At 45.9% G+C, this 22,718-nt stretch overlaps 2 long non-coding RNA genes across 2 annotated transcripts in view; one reads left to right on the forward strand and one right to left on the reverse strand.

Annotated features, from left to right (window-relative positions):
* Nucleotides 1–15,964, forward strand: part of LOC149467713 (uncharacterized) — a 34,041-nt gene extending 18,077 nt beyond the window's left edge. Inside the window, exon 3 of the long non-coding RNA XR_016311855.1 lies at nucleotides 15,767–15,964. This is a non-coding gene — a long non-coding RNA (uncharacterized LOC149467713). The remainder of the gene's footprint in view (nucleotides 1–15,766) is intronic.
* Nucleotides 13,924–18,664, reverse strand: LOC149467714 (uncharacterized). The gene is made up of 5 exons (XR_016311856.1): nucleotides 18,576–18,664; nucleotides 17,683–17,970; nucleotides 16,708–16,815; nucleotides 16,098–16,175; nucleotides 13,924–14,322 (listed from the first exon to the last, which is right to left on the reverse strand). It is a non-coding gene; the product is annotated as an uncharacterized LOC149467714 (long non-coding RNA).
* Between the last annotated feature and the right edge of the window lie 4,054 nt (nucleotides 18,665–22,718).

A 22,718-nucleotide genomic window follows, 5' to 3' on the forward strand; every position in this document is an offset into this window, starting at 1 on the left:
GGAAGAGGGGTGGAGGAGGCCTAGGTCTGCATGTTTAGGGGAACTTGGCTAATCCCTTGGCAGAAGGCCAGGCAAAGTGACCATGGACAACCCTTAAATGTGGCAGAGTTTGTGCAGCAGTAGTGTCTTTAATGGATGGAGAGGAAGGTGGGAGTGTGAATCCTGGGAGGGGGCCCCAGGGAGGGGAGCCTACCTACAGGTTGTTTGCTGGACAAAAGTATCTCCACTCCACCATCTCCGAGGGAGGACAACCTGTCAGCTGGGAAGCAGCCAGCCCAGGGTAAGGCCTGAAAGCAGCTTTAACTCATCAAACTGACAGGACAGTGTGAGTACTTTTACACCCCCTGGGCTAGATAAAAGGAGAGAGTGGTCAGGTGCAAGACCCAACTAGTTAGTCAGTTTATTTATTTATTGCAAGTACTTATATAGCACCATCAATTTACACAGCGCTTTACATATATATATATATATATATTGTACACTCACATCAGTCTCTAACCCTCAAGGAGTGTACAATCTAAAATCCCTGAGATTCATACATACACATACTAAGGCCAATTTAGACAGGAGCCAATTAACCTACCAGCATGTCTTTGGAGTGTGGGAGGAAACTGGAGTACCCAGAGGAAACCCACGCAGGCACAGGGAGAACATGCAAACTCCAGGCAGGTGGTGCCGTGGTTGGGATTGGAACCAATGACCCTAGTACTGCCAGGCAGAAGTTCTAACCATTTAGCCACATTTTTGTGGTGTTACTCCGTAGGCAGCTTGTGCATGCATTTTAGAGGTACATCAGTTCATTTCTAAAGGGCTCATGTTGTGTCTCCACACACTAAAAAATGCACCATAACACATACACCACTGAACACCTGCGTTGCATTGGGAAAATTAAGGTCAGCAGCATTTTTCAGTGTGTAGATGCTCTTTAAGGATCCAGAGGAAATAGGTGGGCACAAGCAGAGACAGGAGCCAATTAACCTACCAGCATGTCTTTGTAGTGTGGCAGGAAACTGGAGTACCAAGAGGAAACCCACGCAGGCACAGGGAGAACATGAAAACTCCAGGAAGGTGGTGCCATGGTTGGGATTTGGCCCCAACGACCCTAATACTGCCAGGCGGAAGTACTAACCATTTACCCACTATGCTGCTAGATCTTGGAATCTTGCCCAGGGATACCCTCAGTGGAGCTGGGTCAAGAGGGGGACTCATCTGGGGTCTGAGGAGGTACACCAAGGGGACTTCAGTGCTCCTTAACAGAGACAGTGCTATTTTTGGATGCACAGCTTTTGTACAGTGTATACGTTGTTAAGACATTTGTCCTCAAGTTTGCAGTTCCTTGGGCATCCAATATACCCCTAGACCCCATCCAAGTTGTTCAGTCCTTAATAAAAACAATTAAAAACAAGCTCAAAGACTGAATTACTAACTCTGTGCATGTGAAGATGTGGGAAAAATGCATGTTGCCTGACCGTGCAAAGCTTACGGGACCCAAAACTCAGCAGCCCCTGAGGATGTAGTGCTACACTCATGAACGCAGAGAGTGGGGCTGGGGAGCGAGCTTGTATAAGAGCCCCTATAGCAAACAGCTTGCTGTGGTGGCACTTCTCAGGTGGGGAGAGCCAGAAGTGCCGACAGGGAACCCAGGAAGAGGAGGATCAGAGCTGCTCTGTGCAAAACCACTGAGTAGAGCATGTAAGTATTTTATTAAATATATACTGTATGTACAAAAAAAAACAAGCCTTTAGTTTCACTTTAAAATAAAGCATGTTTATATTGAAGTGAGGTAGTAGGACTAGGGACCAGTTCTGTGGACAGAAGTTGTCAGGTAAGAGGGGTATCAGTACATACAATTAAAGAGGTCCTTCAGTCCCAGACCAAAAAAAATAAACGTCATCAATTACAAATACTGTAGCTGCTGACTTTAAGTAAGTCCCTGGCTTATTAAACCCTGGCTGGTTCTTCACCAGTCTTTGGGCCCCAGGCACCTCCATGCTAACTGTGGGAAGCCGGGTGTGACTCTGCAGCTTTGCAGGCAGCTCCCCACTACACATGCTTGTGCCATGCTATGCCCTAGAGATGGTCCTGCAGCCTTTTGGGACCTGTGACGTATTCCAAAAGGTTGCATGCAGAGAGGGTGGGAAGCTGAAGGGGGAAGTGTTAAAACCAAGTCCCCACAGCCCCTAAAAAAAGGAAAGTGTCTGAAAGGTGAGGAGGGCAGGAGGAGGCATAAAAGTGGAACTTCTTTTTAGGAGTTAAGTTCTGCTTTAACTTTTAACTTTCATTTTTCAGCCAACTATCCTGAATGCAGCAGCTCACTAGTCTTTTTCAGTATCTCAGATCTCAGGGCCTCAGTGTAAATTTTAAGCCCTTGTAACCCTTCCACCACCACAACAAGCAAGTGCTGAAAGAGAAGGCCTACTAGTAAGTAAAAAAAAAAATCTAAAACACAAGATTTGTAGTAGCAACACTAATGACCATTATAATATTCTATATTATGGCATAATTGTTGGTATTAAATCACACTACACACATTTGCAAATACTGTATATGTGAAAGCCACAGTGCCTTGCCAAGGCTCCTCTGTATACTGTGGTCTTAACTCATCATTTTGAGGTTCCGAGTTGGAACAAATATAGCAATGAAAGAATGAAGGGTAGGTTTGCCTGGAGGGAGCCAACTCCTTAAAGGTACAGGAACACATCAGACACCCAGCAAGCGCACAATGACAGCTGAAAGCATTCAATGTGTCCCGGCATTAAATTCAATTGTGCAGATAAATGCCAACCACCTCAGAAGAGGTTTGGCACTGCGGCTTTCACATACATTTGCAAGTGTGTGCAAAAAAAGCTTCTCTTTCCGTGCAAACTGTTAGACAGGGCTAAATTGGTTTTGTTGCAGGCTAGCTGGTAAGTGTGCTGGAAATTTTCTGTTGTTTGTAATGTGCAAAGCACCTTCCATGTGCTCCTTACTGTAAAGGCTAGTTATAGATTGGGATGGTTGTCATTCATCTGCACATCTTGCCAGTTTTTTCCTGAGGAGACACTCTGGAATGCTTGCTTTAGACATAAGGAGTTAATTACAGTGCTGACCCGCAGTGGCGTCCCGAGGCAGGTGCGGGGGGTGCGCGCCACACCAGGTGACACCTACCGCATGGGGTGACACCGGACCCGCTCCATGAAAAGGTAACTTGTAAAGCAAGTCGACAATCCCCACAGGATGGATCGGATCTGAGGATTGGGGAGCATAATGGATAGGACTCCGATCCATTATGCTCAATCCACAGATCCAAACCATGCTGCGAGGAACGTCGGCATGCAACTTATACGGGGTGACACCAGACCCGCTCCACGAAAAGGTAAGTTGTAAAGAAAGCCGACGATCCCCGCAGGATGGATCGGATCTGTGGATTGGGGAGCATAATGGATTGGAGTCTGAACCATTATGCTCAATCCGCAGATCCGTCCCGATCCATTCTGTGGAGATCGTCGGAGGGGATCTCACCAAGTGTTATCGCACCGGGTGACACCAACCCTAGGACGCCCCTGCTGACCCGGTTTCTCCTTACTGCACAGCCTGCAAAGGGGGATTTGTTACTAGAAACAATAATGCTTAAATCTCCTCCTGTGTGTCTGATGTCAGCTCTTTTAACTGGAGACATCACAGGGGATACAGAGTCGGTGTCAACAGAAACCTCTGCAATTCTTAATAATAAAGTACTGGGTTTGTGGTATCTTCACATATACACCAATTTTTAATGTTGAATTTGACTTAAGGACCCCCCTAATAGGTCCCCTTTTACTCCCAGGCCCCATATCAGCAGCATGGGCTAACATGGCTATTGTTATACCATTGGTGCCCACAACTTTATAATCCATGGCATTATTTGAAATTCATAACCCACAAAAACAGTAAAAATGTTTGGCTGATAATTATTGCGATCTTTCCTTTTTTCATCAATGCCAGCACTGATTTTCTGAACTACTTTATACAGTGCAATATGTTTCACCAAGGCTTTTCACCCATTTTGTATGTGTATTAGGCTGCTGAAAATCATCTTCTCATTCAGTGAGTATTGTGACGAACGCGGTGCCCGACCCCTGCCCTTCTCACCAACTTGTGACAAAGCACCAGCCGATCTCACACCGCGCTGTCACTTGCGTAACAATGCCACTCTCAGCTGCACCATGCACAAAGATTTTCCAGCTCGCAGGACCACAACCAGGGGCGGACTGACATCTCATGGGGCCCCTGGGCAATAGGGGATCATGGGGCTCCTGTGTCCTTGCCCAAACTCAAAAAAGCCTATGAAAAAGGTACCAGGGGCATCTCATGGGGCCCCCTACTGACCCCGGGCCCTCGAGCAGTGCCCGAGTTTCCAAATGGTCAGTCCGCCCCTGACTACAACCTAGGTGCCAGCAGCCTCAGAGCGATGGCCACTGGGTTAAGTTAATTATGCAATTAACCCTTCAAACTCCAAACTGCCACCAGATAGCTTTGGGACTATCAACCCTTCACAATGTTAGCAAGAACAAATATGAACAATAAATGTCTGTAACACACACTGTCACCAGAGACAGGTATATTAAGAGGATTATTATATACAGTAGCACTTTTCAAGAGACAGGGATTCTTTAGTTTGCATTAAAAGTCTTAGAGATAATTTTAACACTTTTAAAAATAGAGTTTATTAATGAAAAAGTCAAATGGTGCAATTAAATTATTTACAGAAAAAGATGTTACAAAGAAATAAAGAGTACAATAAAGTAATAGAGAAAAAGGAAAGGAGGTAAGAAAGCAGAATACTTGCAAAGTCCTTGGTTTTAGCAGAGTCCAATTGTCCAAGCAAATAACGTGCCGTGGCTCTCTTGGGTGTTTCTTGGTTGATGGTAAATGAGAGCTCCCCTACTAGATCTGGTCAGTCCCTTTTCTATGATATCAAAGAGGTGTTGCCTGAGAACAACTGACCAATCATCCGGTTTAGGGGATGGGTGCTAGGAGGTCACCAAATTTATTACCAAGTTCCAACTACAGTTTCATACTAATATTAACAACTTCCAATACGTGCAGGTGGTATTCTAGCAACTGGCAGATTATTATTCAGAATTATATTTAGATCCCAGGGATACCAAACACAGCACAGCATACCTTTGTCACCCAGGAGGGAGGAGACTGCTTTCTCCCCTTCCCTATGTAATACCATAGTTATGTATGACCTTGATTTGTTCAGTATGATATTCCCCATTCAAATATATACCCAAAATTAATGTGCCCTGTTCCTGTTGAATTCTATTAATTGTATGTGGAATTGTTACGTTGTGGGATAGACATTTTATGGCATGCTCTGTATTCCTAGAGCCTTAAAGGTCACATGTGACGGCTTGACTGAGTTATTATTGTTTTACGATAGGGCAGTGGAAAGTGTTTTTCATGGTTTGTGGAAATAGACATCCTGCCAAGACTAATTAGCTGTTTACAGCTCTGGTCAGGTCTGGACACTGCATCTTTTTGTGTTTTAATTAAGATAAGAGGTTCTTTTGAAGTTTGTTAAAAGTTTAAGCTACAAATTCCATAGTTTGCAAAGGGGGGGAGGCAGTAGGAACACTGCTCATGAGACTTTCACACGATGGCTTTTGAGTACAACTTCTTTGTCTTTATTGCGCACAATTGTTACAGGTATCACTGTGCAAATTCATAGAGCAACCTCTTTGTCAACACTCAGAGCCCATTCACATTAGTGCGTTGTGTTAACGCTCAGTAATGCACAAAGGAATTCCCTTAATTTGCATGGATTTCCTTTTACTTCCTGTTTAGCTATGGGACAGGAAGTGAAGGTAAATCTTTGCAATGGGACACAGATGTCAAAAAAAAAAAATCTGGCAGAGGTTATTCCTCCCTTGCTCTATCCAGTATGAAAAAAAAGTTGTGCCTAGTTCTACATTAACCTTTTATAAGTGCATGGTGCATGTCACATTATGCAAAAGAAAGTTATTTAGTCTGAATAGCATCCTATTTTACATGGAATAATTAACCACCTGTAAATTCTCACTGAATGTCACATTGTGTGTTACATAGTCATTCATTCTGAGTGGCACCCCGATGCACCTTGTCAAAGGGCAGTGCCTGTCTGTCAAGCACCTTGTTTGGTTTGGTTTGGTGTGTTAGGCCACCCATTTCAATGAATGGACTGCCTTAATGCACCACACATTTAGACATGTGCACTGTGACACCTCAATGGTGTGAATGAGCTCTTAGGGACATATTGGCAAAGCACTGAATGTGACACTCCCCAAGCATTTAATGATGGTTAATCATTCCCCGTACTTTTAGGCGCTTGGACTAGGGAGAATGACTGCTTATTGTATAGGTCACTAGATCTTAGTTTCAAGCTAAGTAAAGCCCTGTATACACGTTGAAAATATCGGACGAATGATCGTCCGTTTTTTTTTGCATGCTAGTATCATATCAAAAGTGAAGAGGTTACTAAAGTTACGAAAATTCTTGAATAAAAATTCAGAAGTGATGTAATAGAATGTAGCACTACCCTCTTAGGAGTTGCTATAGATTTGGGTCCCCCTATAGTCCTGCACAGCCAGGCAACACGCATTTTCCTCAGACCTTGCACACTGGAGTTAATAAACAGTCTTTGAGCTTGGTTTTTAGGTTTTATTAAGGGGTTTGAACTTCGATGGAGTTGAGAGGTGTATGGGATGCCCAAGGAACTACAACTTGAGGACAAACTCCTTAGCAACTATGTACAAGTCTCTATACAGCAAAATCTCTTCTTGGAGAGTTCTCCTGGTGTATCACCCCAGACCCAAGATTAATTCTTTTCTTCACCCAGCTGCCTGAGGGAATCCCTGGGCAAGAATACAAGAAGCTGCCACTTTAGATGAAAGCAGTCCCAGATGAGGAGCTAGTCAGGTTTCCCACCAAAATGCTCTCTCCCCTTATCAGGCCCAGGGGGTGTAGGATTACTCACTCAGTCCTCTCCAGTAATACATGAACATAAAATATGCAGCACTAAAAATTGGATATTAAAATAGATAATAAAATGTACATGATATACGTGTGCAAATGAGCAACATAACTTCGTGCTGAAACCAATGATGTAAAGCAATATCAAATATCCTGAAGGAAAAAGGTGCATATAGTGACAATAGTGCCAAAGTCAGTCTATTCGGTGGTATTGAAAAATGATAAAAACAATCCGTGACATCTGTGGCTTAGAAAGTGAATGTTGATTGCGCTAACCAGATAGCGCAATTATTGCGCATTGGAGTAAATAGGACCTACTCCTGGTCATCTGGATCTAGAGCACTGCAACGTGGATCATCACCAGGTCACCAGCATTCAGGTACTATGCGTCTGAAGGTAGAAAGCTCATCACCAGGTATTCCGTCATCAGCCACCAGAGGAATGTTACCCGCTCTCATATGTCAGGAATCACCTTAGGGGGGGGCTCGCAGGACAAACAAGCCAAGAAGAGAGGTATCCGATAGTGTAGTATTTTTATTAAAGGATGTAATATAAAAACAGGTAAACAACTTACATAAAATATCAAGATGGCCACCGGTCGTTCATAAGGACCGTGCGGGCTAAGGTCACTGTGTGGGGGCACCTTCCTGATGCATTTCGTGTAAGTACACTTTTTCAGGTGCCCATCTGACCACAACACTTTCTCCCACTCCTTCTCTGAATCATTTAGATGTTTACTGGCAAACGTCAGACTTTCACATTTACATGTGCCTTCTTGAGGAGGGGGACCTTGCGGGCGCTGCAGGATTTCAATCCATGGAGGCATATTGTGTTACCAATGGTTTATTTGGTGACTGTGGTCCCAACTGCCTTGAGCTCATTCACAAACTACTCCCAAGTAATTCTGGGTTGATCCCTCATTTGTCTCATCATCCTTACCCCATGAGGCGAAATCTTGCTTGGATCTCTAGACCGAGGGCAATTGATGGTTATTTTGTATTTCTTCCATTTGCGAATAATCACTCCAACAGTTGTCTCTTCTCACCAAGCTTCTTGCTGATGGTCTTATAGCCAATTTCAGCCATGTGCAGGTCTACAATCTTGTCCCTGATGTCCTTTGACAGCTCTTTGGTCATTTGCCCATAATGATGGTGAGGTTTGAATGGAAGAAAGAGATTCTGTGCACAGGTGTCTTTAGGAGCACCTTCTTAAATTGACAGGACTAATCTGTGGCCCACATGAGCACATAGCCAGTCTGTAGGAGCCAGAATTATTGTTGGTTGGTAGGGAATCAAACACTTATTTTACTCACTGAACTGCAACTCAATTTAAAGCATATTTTTTTTTCTGGATTTTTGGTTGATATTCTGTCTCTATCATTTAAAATATACCTATGATAAAAAATGATAGACCCTTCATTTCTTTGTAAGTGGGAAAACTTACAAAATCTGCAGGGGATCAAATAATTGCATTCCCCACTGTATACCCAGGTCCAGCCAACAATTAAAGTGATCACTTAAAAGTGTCTGGAAACCTATATTTTTTTAATAAAAGCATGTCACCAACTTACCTGCTCTGTGCAATCATTTTGCACAGAGTAGCCCCAATCCTACTTTTCTGGGGTCCCCTCTGCCAAGTGCCCCACATAGCAAGCCGAATGCTATGGGGGTACTCATGCAGGCTCACTCCTAAGACACATCTGTGTGTCCATTGACACACAGAGTAGAGTGTTGCTCGGCTCTGCCCCCTGCTCTCTCTGCACTGGCTGCGATTGACAGTTGCCAATGGATCCTGCTACTGTCTCTGAGGGAGAGAGCCTCAGTGCTGGATCGAGATTGGACTTAGGTAAGCATGTTGGGGGGGAGCTGCACTCGGAAGGTTTTTTTTACCTTTATGCAGTAAAGGCATTAGGTTAAAAAAAGACCTTCAGCCTCTAGAATCATTTTAAGGAGAAGAAAAAATGATTATTAATTTTTAATTTTATAGCCACCGTTTAAGTTCCAATTTCCAGAAACTGTTAGTAAAAAGCCTGCATAGAGTGTCTTAGTGCCCATGATTGGACTTTATTACTATTGCAGCCATTACTAGCATTACTAGCACCTGAGGGGCTTCTTTTGAAAACCCAGGGACTATTGATTCTAATGGGAAAATAAGAGGTGCTGATTTGGTGCAGACTGAAGAGTGCTGTAAATGCTGACTATTATTATTAAGGTAGGCATACATGGACGGGCTGAATCAGTCTAAATTTAGGCTGTGAATGGCCCTGACAACACCACCCAGGTTGATCAAATCAACTGAGTTAGGTGGAAAATATTCCCTCAAAGAGTGACTGCATCCTATCAGATGCATGCCCTATTCAGGTATTCAGACAGCCGCGGTTGCTGTGGCTGTCTGAATACTATGCTTGGCATGTAGTGTGGAAGTAGAAATCGATTGCTTTTCTCTCATTCAATCTATGGAATGAATGAGAAAAATCTAAATGTGTATTGCTAGCTTTAGTGGAGGGGGATTTTGCTTATACCAGCTACTGTACCTAAATAAAGCAGAGAGTGATTAAAGATCTTTTGAGGTTTTAAGACCTGAATATTAGAACACTCAGAGCAGCTAGCTGTACTGTGTCATTATACAGGTGTGTAAGTCTGATAACCAGTGACTAAGTAGTAAGTGTTTCTGCTTCAGAATGCAAAAACAGATCCTCTCTGAATGTAGCAACCAGCCCAGAAAACCACATCTGGAATATTTCTTCCCTCTGTATTTTATTGTATGAGTAAAGCAAGCCTTAAGATTTCTTTAAAAAGTTTTATAATAAAGGCCAACAGTAAAAAAAAAGAAATAAAGAGTTCAAGAAATAAACTACAAAACACAGCAACCTATAACAACTCAACTCATTAAAATGACTAACGTAGGGCCAACATAAGCTAGATTCTGATCGGTTATCAGTTGGCAATTGTATTTATTTCTTTGCTTCTTGCGTTGGTTTATTGAATAAAAAGGTTAGTCTAGCAGGATGTTAGGACAGAAACCTCAAAAGTTTGTGTTGTTTTACTGCAGATAACCAGGGGCGTATCTGCCGCAAGGCAAACAAGGCGTTTGCCTAGGGCGGCAGTTTTCAGGGGGGAGGCCCTGCCCCCAAGCAGAAGGGACAAAGGACCAGGGCTTGGCAGGTTAGGAGAGCTTGGCAGGGTTCGGGCGGGAGGCAGGCTCAGGTGGAAGGTAGGGTTTAGACAGGGGTGGGCTCAGCAAGTTTTGAGCAGGGGAAGGTGGGCTTGGCTTATGCCATCTTGAGTTAATGGCAAGCCAGCTGTCTTACCCTCTCTGTGCCTTCCCGGAGCTCTGATTCCCTGTTTTACCCACTGCCATCATTAAGATCCGGCAAGAAGCCCAGAGCCGGACTGACCATTGCAGCTATGCTCCGCTTACCCGGCCTCTCTGCAGCCAGCCGGCTGTCTATTCCATTCACTGCATAGGGCCGGAGGGCGGAGCCTAGAGGTCAGCTGACCGTGCAGAGGGGGTGCAGAAGAGGAGACCATCGCTGCAAGGCAGGTATCAGTGCAGCCACAGACACCACGGACCCCAGATAAGGGCCCCTTTACTTGTCAAAGAGAGTCTCCCCCTCTCTCTCTCCTCCCCTCTCTCTTCTCCCCCCTCTCTGTTCTCCCCCCCCTCTATGTTCTCCCCCCCCTCTCTTCTCTCCCTCACTCTCTCTCCCTGTCTCCCCCTTTCTTCCCCCCTCTCTCTCCCTGTCGCTCCCTCCCTCCCTCTCTCTTCTCCTCACTCTCATTTTGCACAAGATAAAAGTAGTCTGGGGGCTAACAAGCCTCTGGATTACTTTTACAGGCGGCGGAAGGGTGTCCCTCCCCCTCCTGCCACCGACGCCTTTACCAGGCTCTACCATGCAGTCCCAATGCAAACGATCAGACTGATCTGTGTCTGATCACATGCATTGGGAGGCCAGAGGAGAGATTTGGGGTCTAATAGACCATAGATCTCTCCATAAACAGGAACTGTCATGGCGTATGCTATCACAAGGGATGTTGTTCATCCCTTGTAATAGAAATAAAGTTGATCAAAAAAAAGTTAAAAAGGTACAGTGTACAAAAAAAATGTAAATAAAGAAAAAATAAAATTAAAAAAAAAATGAAAGCACCCCCGTTCCCCCATGCTCACAGGCACATAGGTCCCTCACGCATATGTAAATGGAGTTCGCACCACACATGTGAGGTACTGCCATGAAAGTCAAAGTGAGAGTTCTAGCACCAGACCTCCTGTGTTACTCTAAACAGGTAACTTGTAAAGGCTTTTAAATTTTGCCTATGGAGATTTTTAGGTACCATAATTTGGCACCAAATGGTATACCATGGCTGGAGTGGGACAAATTCAGATGGTGGGGGTTGCCCGATTTTAGTCTTTCTGGGGAAGGAGGGGACGCCCAATTTTAGTCTTGCCTAGGGCAACACAAAACCAAAGTACATCACTGCATATAACAATTCATCTTATAGAATGAAATACTGAAATAACAAAACATCATTTTTTTCTCTGTACTTTCCATTAAAGTACTGAAGTATTAATTAAAGTATTAACCACTTGCCTACCGGGCACTTATACCCCCTTCCTTACCAGGCCAATTTTCAGCTTTCAGCGCTGCCGCACGTTGATTGACAATTGCGCGGTCATGCAACATTGTACCCATATGAAATTTTGATCATTTTTTTCTCACTAATAGAGCTTTCTTTTGGTGGTATTTAATCGCCACTGGGCGCTTTACTTTTTGCGCTATAAATAAAAAAAGTGCAAAAAATTTGAAAAAAAAAAAAAGTTTATTTGTTTCTTTTATAAAATTTTTCAAACAGGTATTTTTTCTCCTTCACTGATGTGAGTTGATGAGGCAGCACTGATGGGCACTGATAGGCGGCACTGATGGGCACTGATAGGCAGCACTAAAGGGCACTGATAGGCAGTACTAATGAGGTGGCACGGATAGGCGGCACTGATAGACAGCACTAATTAGGGGTCACGGATAGGCGGCACTGATATGCAGCACTGATAGGTGGCACTGATAGGTGACACTGATTATGGGTACTGATAGACGGCACTGACTGGCATAGCTGCTGGGCACTGACTGGCGGCACTGACTGGCACAACCCCTGGGCACTGACTGGTGGCACTGACTGGCAGCACTGCTGGGCTGCACTGGTGGGTGGCACTGGTGGGCAGCACTGGTGGGTGGGCACAGGTGGGTGGCACTGGTGGGCACAGGTGGGTGGCACTGGTGGACACAGGTGGGTGGGCACAGGTGGGTGGCACTGCTGGGCACATGTAGGTGGCACTTCTTGGCACAGGTAGGTGGCACTGCAGAGTGGCACAGGTGGGTTCACTGCTGGGCACAGGTGGGGGCACTGCTGGGCACAGGTGGGTGCACTGCTGGGCACGGGTGGGCGGAGCTAGTGGGCGCACTGCTGGGCGGAAGTTGCGGGTGTCACTGCTGGGCACCGATCATCAGGGCACTGATCATCAGTGCCCTGATGATCGGTGCCGATCCCCGCTCTGACAACTGCTGGTTCTCGGCAGTACTTTCCTCACGATCTGACAGCGTGAGGAAAGTGCAGCCGAGAACCGGCACTTGCATTTCCATGTGATCAGCGTGTCATTGGACACCGCTGATCACGTGGTAAAAGGCCGGTATGATCGGCCTTTTACCACATCTCGTGATCAGCTGTGTCCGTAGGACACAGCGATCACGGAGATCGCCGGGTGCGCGCCCCCTGGGGCGCGCAGGAGAGCGCGTTCTGGGAGGACGTCAGAACTGGCCGGCCGCGGTGAAGCCGTCATTCGGCTATGCGCGGTCGGCAAGAGGTTAATAAATCATCCAGTTTTATCTTGAACCAGTGAATAAGGTATTGTCTTCATAAATATGACAAAATACATACATTCATTAACAAAAACAAACTCAAAAAATCGAGTAAGGAATTACATTTGCATTGCAGCACAGATACAATCCCAGCATGCATTCAAATGACAATACCTTTTTTTTACCACAGTGCAAAAAAATGAATGCATCTACGTTGCAGCAAATTGATTCATAAATGTTGACTGCCAACACGTGTATATCTTGCTTACTAAATTGTGATTGGCTTTCTCAACTGCCTTGTAATTTTTACTAGGATTATAAAACAGCCCATCACAATAGATTGACAATTAAACTATTCAGGCAAGGGGAATTAAACAATAAATACAAGGGGAATTCTGACAACTGCCATACAGAGGCTATTGTCAAGAGATACTTTGAACCTGTTTTGAGTTGTAATTAAGCTGGGTAAAATCAATGGTGGAGTTAAATAGAGAGAATAACAAATTCACAAAAATCATAATTGGTTGTAACAATATCAACTTCCTGTGTGCTGATTCTCCAGTTGATTTTTCATGTCTTAAAACAGACAAAAAGGTAGTTTCAATAAAAATAAAGATGTTTCAGTACACAAAATGGTAAAATGTTGTAAAACAACTTCATTAAAGTGTCATATGAAGTGATCTGTCATATGAAGTGATTAAAGAATGCTGAACTAACTTAGCTATGATGGCGAGGGGAATGTGCAAAGTGCTAGGTGATAAATGAATTATTATGCTTTGGCCCCTCCCAATTCCATTGGAAACATTACTAACTGCTAGAGGCACCGAGGGCAGGACAGCATACCATGAGCTAGGACGGCAATGCTTACAAAGTATTGGCATCCTCTTACCATCACTACAGCAGTCTGGTTGTTGGGATATTACCCTAATAAGTGACATGCTCAGGAAGGCATAGCACTATTCATATCTTGCTGCAACTAAATACATTTCACAATTAAATTAACAGATTCATTTGCTAATTATGATGAGCAAAATACTAAGGAAAAATTACATTAAACCAGGAGAAAAAGTAAAAAAAGAATGAAAGTACAAGGGTCTGAATTATGGTAAAAAAATATATTTTCATATTTCATTGCCGCTGAAAGAAAAATATGTCAAATTGCTCTGGGTGACACATTTTTATACACGAGGACCATTATAAGTGGTTTCAGAGCTAAACTATTTTACAGTACATGATACTGTAAAAATAATACACATTCATAAATCACAACTCTAACTACACGTACATACAATTAATTTTGCACTCATTTAAATCACACAAATAAATTACTAGAATTAAAGTTAAATACCTATTAATTGAACGCCACATAGTTCAACTAGAGACGTCGCTTTTGTCATTGAGGTTCTTCTTAGTTTTGTTCATACTAATTAGCATGGGAATACCCAGTGTTTCTGTCATGGTCATCATTTTCTTTATTTTGTTGTGCTTCTTTTCTTTACCTTTAAAAAAAAACAAAAAAAAAAAACAAAGGTTAAACTATAAATATGACATAATGCATCTTGGGAGACTTGTTTGTAAAGGCCATGTTTGAATCATATTTATAATTGCAGTGCGTTTGACACAGTCTAAATAAGCCCCAACTTCTATTCCACATGTGCCGAATCCATCCCTCCAGGTCATTTCATGTGGCTGTCAGCTGCAGCACCCCCTAGTCTTTGCCCCCACCTTGCCTGAGCAGTCAGTCAGCTGGAAGGGAGATAGAACCCCTCAGCCAGATCCTCCGTCACTCTGTGCAGCCAGGGACAGGCTCATCTCCATCCCCTCCTCTCCTGTCTCAGCAGTCAGTGGCAAAGAAGAGGATTGAGCTCCTCCTACAGATCCTGTGTCTCTCTGTGCAGCTTAGGACAGGCCATCTCCACCCCCCACCCCCTTTTCTGTCCCAGCATTCAGCAGCAGAGAGGAGTACAGACCTTCTTTGCCAGATCCTGCATTTCTCCATGCAGCCATGGACAGGATCGTCTCTGTACCCCCTTTCCCATCTCAGCAGTCCACAGTAGAGAGGATGACAGATCTCCTACGTATGCTGTGCCTCTCTGTGCAGTTGCAGCATTCCCTCGTTTCTGCCTCCCCTGGTCTCAGCATTCAGCAGACTCCAGTCCTTCTCCAGACCCTACCCTTTCTGCTTCCAAGCTCTGCCCCAAGTTTATTCCCTGCAGCAGCAGTAAGGGGGGTGCACTGTAATGCAATGGAGAGTGGGGGACTCTTGACTTCTGATGGTGGGGGGCTCTTGACATCTGATGTAAGGGAGGGTGGGGAGCTCTGGACATCTAGTCTTACAGGTACAACTGGCCCTTTGAGGGCAACCATAATGCTGGTGCAGCTAGACATGCTGATGCGGTTAGACACCCCTGTTCTATTCTATTTTCTCTCACTACAGAAGCCTTGGCATTGGTGTAAGACATGAATTAGGGCAACACTTTGGCTAGCATACATATTGAACCACTTGACTTTTGTCTAGGCTACAGGTACTCAGTGTGTAACAAATCTGGCCATTCATGGCAATAGCCAAGTTAGGTAGATGTAGACAGGCCAGGAGGCTACCAAGAGTCTACATTCGTTCAGACGTTTCTGGATGCCCTCTAGCCATAAATAATTTATTCAGACAGTTCTGTATCTGCGTGGCAAGCTCTTGCCCTGGAAAAGCAGTCATTAGCCTACAAATAGACCAGTTAAAGACAGAGGGCCTAAAATGAGCTTTCCCTGTGATCATCTGCACATACAAGAGGCTTTTTAAATACTTAAAACGAAACTTCACTCTCTCAATCAGCATGGACTATTTCTAATCCTTATGCTGCTAGCATTAGTAAAGTATATCATATTTACTTGTTTTAACCTTTTCTTTTTTTGTATTCCTTCATTAACTTCCTGGTTTCCGTGCCTAAGGAAATGATGTCATGCATCCCAGGAGTCTTCAGGAGGGGAAGGAGCTCAGCCAATGCCTGAGCGAAGGACAGATGGATTCCAGGAAGTAACTGCTATGTGAAACATCTGCCCTTACTCAAGATGACCACTGCCAGAAATGCCAGGAGGTGTTTTTCAAAATGTTTTCTTAGCAAAATAAAGCATGGAGGCATGAATGGATGGAGGAGTTTGTTTTGAATATTAAAAATGAATTGTATAGCATTTTTGGTTTGTGGTGCTCAGATGCAGTGCAGTTCCACTTTAAGTTGGAATCTAAGCATTTGAATCTGAGGTTTAAATCGTCTTAACTTACCCAATCTCCTTCACCTTCTGAATAACCCAGGGCAAGTTAGGTCTGGAGTAAAGAATCTTGCCTTCTTTTGTGATAAACCTGGAAGAAATACATAGTATTTGAGAACACTTCATAAGTGTTTATTAGCATTAAGATATAAACAGCAGATATGCATATAATCAGAAACTGGCTAGTTTTTGCTCATATCAATGTAAACATTTGTTAAAAGTTAATTCTACAAATATACTGTATGAATATAGCACAAAGCACAGCACCTACCCTCCCCACAATGCAGCACTTAGGACCTCAGCAGCCCATCACCAGGATCCAGTACAATCACATGGGGTGCAATTATCCCCAATAATGGGTATTTTTGCCCCACTTCCATTCTCTTCCAGCTCAGTGGCTAAGTAATTAGCACTCCTGCCTGGCAGCACTAGGGTCGTTGGTTTGAATCCCAACCATGACACTACCTGTATAGAGTTTGCATGTTCTCCCTGTGCCTGCGTAAGCTCTTTCAGGGCAGGGACTGATGTGAATGTACAATATAAATGTAAAGCGCTGCGTAAATTGAGGACCCTATACAAGTACCTGTAACAAATAGTAAATACATTCTAATCTTAATACTTACATCACAGCTTCAACACAAGGAGGAGCTGCTGTAGGAGGAAGTCCACTATAGGAACTTTGGATTTAGCTGAGGAGACCTTGGTTCAGCAGGTGCTAAATTTATCAGTGTCTGCAAATAATAACAAGTGTAGAGAATTAACCATCACGTGAAATTCTATGTTATTAAAACAAAATGTAAGGTGACAGCAAACTGCATTTCATATACATACCATTTGATATTTCATAAAGGAATATCTCCACCAAAATGAAGAAATCCCCACCAATTCAGCTTTTGGGTTGGTTGGTTGCTTGCTTGCTTTTGTGCCTTAGTCTACAACAGCAAGCCTATAAAAGGTATCACTTTCTTACATCCAGATTCCCAAGATATTTGTTTGTTCTTTCAAATGAGGAATCTGCTACATAACATGACACATCAATTTAGCTAGTGGATAATGGCTTTGCCAATTGGTCCAAATTGAGAATTTAGAGGGAATATTTTACTAATGGCAAGATTGCCTTTTAAAAAAAAATGGTGAAGGATCTGTATATAAAAATCTTCAGAAGAGGTCCTGAGTAGTCTTTACCAGTCAGTCATATGAAAATCGTCATTTTATGGCTGCATGATTAAATACATTCAGTGTTGCAAAAAATCTATTAATAAAAGATGGGATGCAGAAACAAACAGGGAAAATATTGCCCAATAAATAGTTATAACACTGTATTGTCTTCTACTCTTCTTTCTCCTTAAACCGTGCCAAACATTTAAGTCATTTTATAAAAAGTGATACAAATTGGGAGATTTTCTCACAGATTCCTCCCATTGTCCTTGCTTTGTTTCCTTGTGTATATTAGAGGCTGAAGTAAAAAACTCACTAGTTTATGTAGGAAAAATCTTTACTGACCCACTTGTTCCATAAATCAGTTCACATGTAACCATACATCCTTCCACCTGCATATTATCTATCTGCTTACTATGTGTTCTTCTGTCGCCACTTACCAGCAGATACGGTGACTACTGCAACTGCAAGGAGTGCCATACACAGCATGGTCTTTGTGGAGCACATGATGTTGGGGTATCTTTGACCTTTAGGGCTCTTGTCTTCTCCTGTATGCAGAGCTGCTGAGTACTGATAGCCACATGGAGCCATCTTCTTTTATAGACCCAAAAAGAGGAACTTTACAAAGGCAGAAGGAAATGATGCTGGTATTTCCATGTAGTGATTACAGCTTCAGCACTTACAGGTGAAACCAAAGATGACCAATCTTTTTCTATAGCACTGAATAGCTGAAGATAAAAGAAAAGAAAGAATAATTGTTGCAGAGCTGGCCATCACAGAAACATTGATAATTGTAATGTTGATGATGAGAAAAGGTCAATTTAACCAACTTGCTGGTTTATTACATTTTTTATTGACAGCAAGGGCAAAATCTCCTCTTTACAGATCCCAGTTTTCCCCCCTCCACTAAGTCTCACCACTTCTGCTGCATTCAACGGTACATAAAGTATAAATGGAATATTCCACAGGTGAACAGGGAACCTCCTGATAATGGCTCTGGTGGGTAAGCAGAGTTGAGAATTTAGGTACAAAACTGGTGTCACTGGTAGTGTAACTCAAATTTTATTTTTTTTAATATAATAATAACTTCCATAGTGGAGTTAAGTCCCTTTTACAGTTTTGCCAATGCTGATCTGTTCCCACTGTTGAATGCTACATTATCCTATTATTTGGCAGTGAAGAACTCCTCCTGTTGTTTCTAGGAGGAGGTAAGGAAGAGTCACCAGTTTTCATCAATGGCAGTAGCACCTACATCAACACAAGGCAACTTGTGAAAACAGATGACGCCTTCCCCCTGTCATGATGCCTCCCTCTTGTCCTGCTACCCTCCTACCTGTCTCGATGGCCTACTCCTGTCCTGATCTCCCCCTTCCTGCTGCCCCCCTCCTCTCCTGCTGCCTCCTTCCTGTCCTGCTGCCCCCATCACGATGACCCCCTCCTGTCCCACGACCTCCCCCTGCCATGTCACACTGCCCTCCATTATGCTCCTGTACTGAAGAGGTGGATCTTAAACAGCAAGGGGAGAGATAAATGTAGATGGGGGTGGTCGATTTTAGTCTTGCCTAGGGCAGCAAAAAAGTAAAATACACTACTATGCGGAGGGTCGATGCTGGGACTGCAGGGATGGGTCAGTATGTGGGGACTGCAGGGATGGGTCAGTATGTGGGGATTGCAGGGATGGGTCAGTATGTGGGGACTGCAGGGATGGGTCAGTATGTGGGGATTGCAGGGATGGGTCAGTATGTGGGGATTGCAGGGATGGGTCAGTAGGTGGGGATTGCAGGGATGGGTCAGTATGTGGGGATCGCAGGGATGGGTCAGTATGTGGGGATCGCAGGGATGGGTCAGTATGTGGGGATCGCAGGGATGGGTCAGTATGTGGGGATCGCGGGGATGGGTCAGTATGTGGGGATCGCAGGGACGGGTCAGTATGTGGGGATTGCACGGAAGGGTCAGTATGTGGGGATCGCAGGGATGGGTCAGTATGTGGGGATTGCAGGGATGGGTCAGAATGTGGGGATCGCAGGGATGGGTCAGTATGTGGGGATCGCAGGGAAGGGTCAGTATGTGGGGATTGCAGGGATGGGTCAGTATGTGGGGATCGCAGGGATGGGTCAGTGTGTGGTGGATGGGAGGATGGGTCAGTATGTGGGGATCGCAGGGATGGGTCAGTATGTAGGGATTGCAGGGATGGGTCAGTATGTGGGGATTGCAGGGATGGGTCAGTATGTGGGGATTGCAGGGAAGGGTCAGTATGTGGGGATCGCAGGGATGGGTCAGTGTGTGGTGGATGGGAGGATGGATCAGTATGTGGGGACTGCAGGGATGGGTCAGTATGTGGGGACTGCAGGGATGGGTTAGTATGTGGGGACTGCAGGGATGGGTCAGTATGTGGGGACTGCAGGGATGGGTCAGTATGTGGGGATTGCAGGGATGGGTCAGTATGTGGGGATTGCAGGGATGGGTCAGTATGTGGGGATCGCGGGAATGGGTCAGTATGTGGGGATCGCGGGGATGGGTCAGTATGTGGGGATCGCAGGGACGAGTCAGTATGTGGGGATTGCACGGAAGGGTCAGTATGTGGGGATCGCAGGGATGGGTCAGTATGTGGGGATTGCAGGGATGGGTCAGAATGTGGGGATCGCAGGGAAGGGTCAGTATGTGGGGATTGCAGAGATGGGTCAGTATGTGGGGATCGCAGGGATGGAACAGTGTGTGGTGGATGGGAGGATGGGTCAGTATGTGGGGATCGCAGGGATGGGTCAGTATGTAGGGATTGCAGGGATGGGTCAGTATGTGGGGATCGCAGGGATGGGTCAGTATGTGGGGATCGCAGGGATGGGTCAGTATGTGGGGATTGCAGGGATGGGTCAGAATGTGGGGATCGCAGGGAAGGGTCAGTATGTGGGGATTGCAGGGATGGGTCAGTATGTGGGGATCGCAGGGATGGGTCAGTGTGTGGTGGATGGGAGGATGGGTCAGTATGTGGGGATCGCAGGGATGGGTCAGTATGTAGGGATTGCAGGGATGGGTCAGTATGTGGGGATTGCAGGGATGGGTCAGTATGTGGGGATTGCAGGGAAGGGTCAGTATGTGGGGATCGCAGGGATGGGTCAGTGTGTGGTGGATGGGAGGATGGATCAGTATGTGGGGACTGCAGGGATGGGTCAGTATGTGGGGACTGCAGGGATGGGTTAGTATGTGGGGACTGCAGGGATGGGTCAGTATGTGGGGACTGCAGGGATGGGTCAGTATGTGGGGATTGCAGGGATGGGTCAGTATGTGGGGATTGCAGGGATGGGTCAGTATGTGGGGATCGCGGGAATGGGTCAGTATGTGGGGATCGCGGGGATGGGTCAGTATGTGGGGATCGCAGGGACGGGTCAGTATGTGGGGATTGCACGGAAGGGTCAGTATGTGGGGATCGCAGGGATGGGTCAGTATGTGGGGATTGCAGGGATGGGTCAGAATGTGGGGATCGCAGGGAAGGGTCAGTATGTGGGGATTGCAGAGATGGGTCAGTATGTGGGGATCGCAGGGATGGAACAGTGTGTGGTGGATGGGAGGATGGGTCAGTATGTGGGGATCGCAGGGATGGGTCAGTATGTGGGGATTGCAGGGATGGGTCAGTATGTGGGGATTGCAGGGATGGGTCAGTATGTGGGGATTGCAGGGATGGGTCAGTATGTGGGGATTGCAGGGATGGGTCAGTATGTGGGGATTGCAGGGATGGGTCAGTAGGTGGGGATTGCAGGGATGGGTCAGTATGTGGGGATTGCAGGGATGGGTCAGTATGTGGGGATCGCAGGGATGGGTCAGTATGTGGGGATCGCAGGGATGGGTCAGTATGTGGGGATCGCGGGGATGGGTCAGTATGTGGGGATCGCAGGGACGGGTCAGTATGTGGGGATTGCACGGAAGGGTCAGTATGTGGGGATCGCAGGGATGGGTCAGTATGTGGGGATTGCAGGGATGGGTCAGAATGTGGGGATCGCAGGGAAGGGTCAGTATGTGGGGATTGCAGGGATGGGTCAGTATGTGGGGATCGCAGGGATGGGTCAGTGTGTGGTGGATGGGAGGATGGGTCAGTATGTGGGGATCGCAGGGATGGGTCAATATGTAGGGATTGCAGGGATGGGTCAGTATGTGGGGATTGCAGGGATGGGTCAGTATGTGGGGATTGCAGGGAAGGGTCAGTATGTGGGGATCGCAGGGATGGGTCAGTGTGTGGTGGATGGGAGGATGGATCAGTATGTGGGGACTGCAGGGATGGGTCAGTATGTGGGGACTGCAGGGATGGGTTAGTATGTGGGGACTGCAGGGATGGGTCAGTATGTGGGGACTGCAGGGATGGGTCAGTATGTGGGGATTGCAGGGATGGGCCAGTATGTGGGGATTGCAGGGATGGGTCAGTATGTGGGGATCGCGGGAATGGGTCAGTATGTGGGGATCGCGGGGATGGGTCAGTATGTGGGGATCGCAGGGACGGGTCAGTATGTGGGGATTGCACGGAAGGGTCAGTATGTGGGGATCGCAGGGATGGGTCAGAATGTGGGGATTGCAGGGATGGGTCAGAATGTGGGGATCGCAGGGAAGGGTCAGTATGTGGGGATTGCAGAGATGGGTCAGTATGTGGGGATCGCAGGGATGGGACAGTGTGTGGTGGATGGGAGGATGGGTCAGTATGTGGGGATCGCAGGGATGGGTCAGTATGTAGGGATTGCAGGGATGGGTCAGTATGTGGGGATCGCAGGGATGGGTCAGTATGTGGGGATTGCAGGGATGGGCCAGTATGTGGGGATCGCAGGGAAGGGTCAGTATGTGGGGATTGCAGGGATGGCTCAGTATGTGGGGATTGCAGGGATGGGTCAGTATGTGGGGATTGCAGGGAAGGGTCAGTATGTGGGGATTGCAGGGATGGCTCAGTATGTGGGGATTGCAGGGATGGGTCAGTATGTGGTGGATGGGAGGATGGGTCAGTATGTGGGGATCGCAGGGATGGGTCAGTATGTGGGGATTGCAGGGATGGGTCAGTATGTGGGGATTGCAGGGATGGATCAGTATGTGGGGATTGCAGGGATGGGTCAGTATGTGGGGATTGCAGGGATGGGTCAGTATGTGGTGGATGGGAGGATGGGTCAGTGTTGTCTGTGATGGATACTACCAGCGCTGATCTCCTCCCACTTCCAGCTCATACATGGGTATGGGGAGCCCTCTCTGTATATGGGTGACACACCATTCCTTCCCCCAGTGAGGACCCCTTTGCTCCCATCCTCACCCACCTACCTGTCTTCTGGATGAAGTACTGACAGCGCCTGCTGCTCACTGCACCCATCATCTAATACTTCATGTCCGTCCCCTCGCCCTTCACTTGCCGACATCGTTCCACCACCTTTACGCATTTGGTGTCCATGTTGGGGGCTCACGGCTCTTCCACCATGAGGCTGACGGTACTTCACGTCCAATCAGATTGCCA

Source organism: Staurois parvus, unplaced genomic scaffold (assembly GCF_062004578.1).
Source record: "Staurois parvus isolate SC_StPar_1 unplaced genomic scaffold, SC_StPar_1.0 ptg000102l, whole genome shotgun sequence".
Lineage (NCBI taxonomy): Eukaryota > Metazoa > Chordata > Amphibia > Anura > Ranidae > Staurois > Staurois parvus.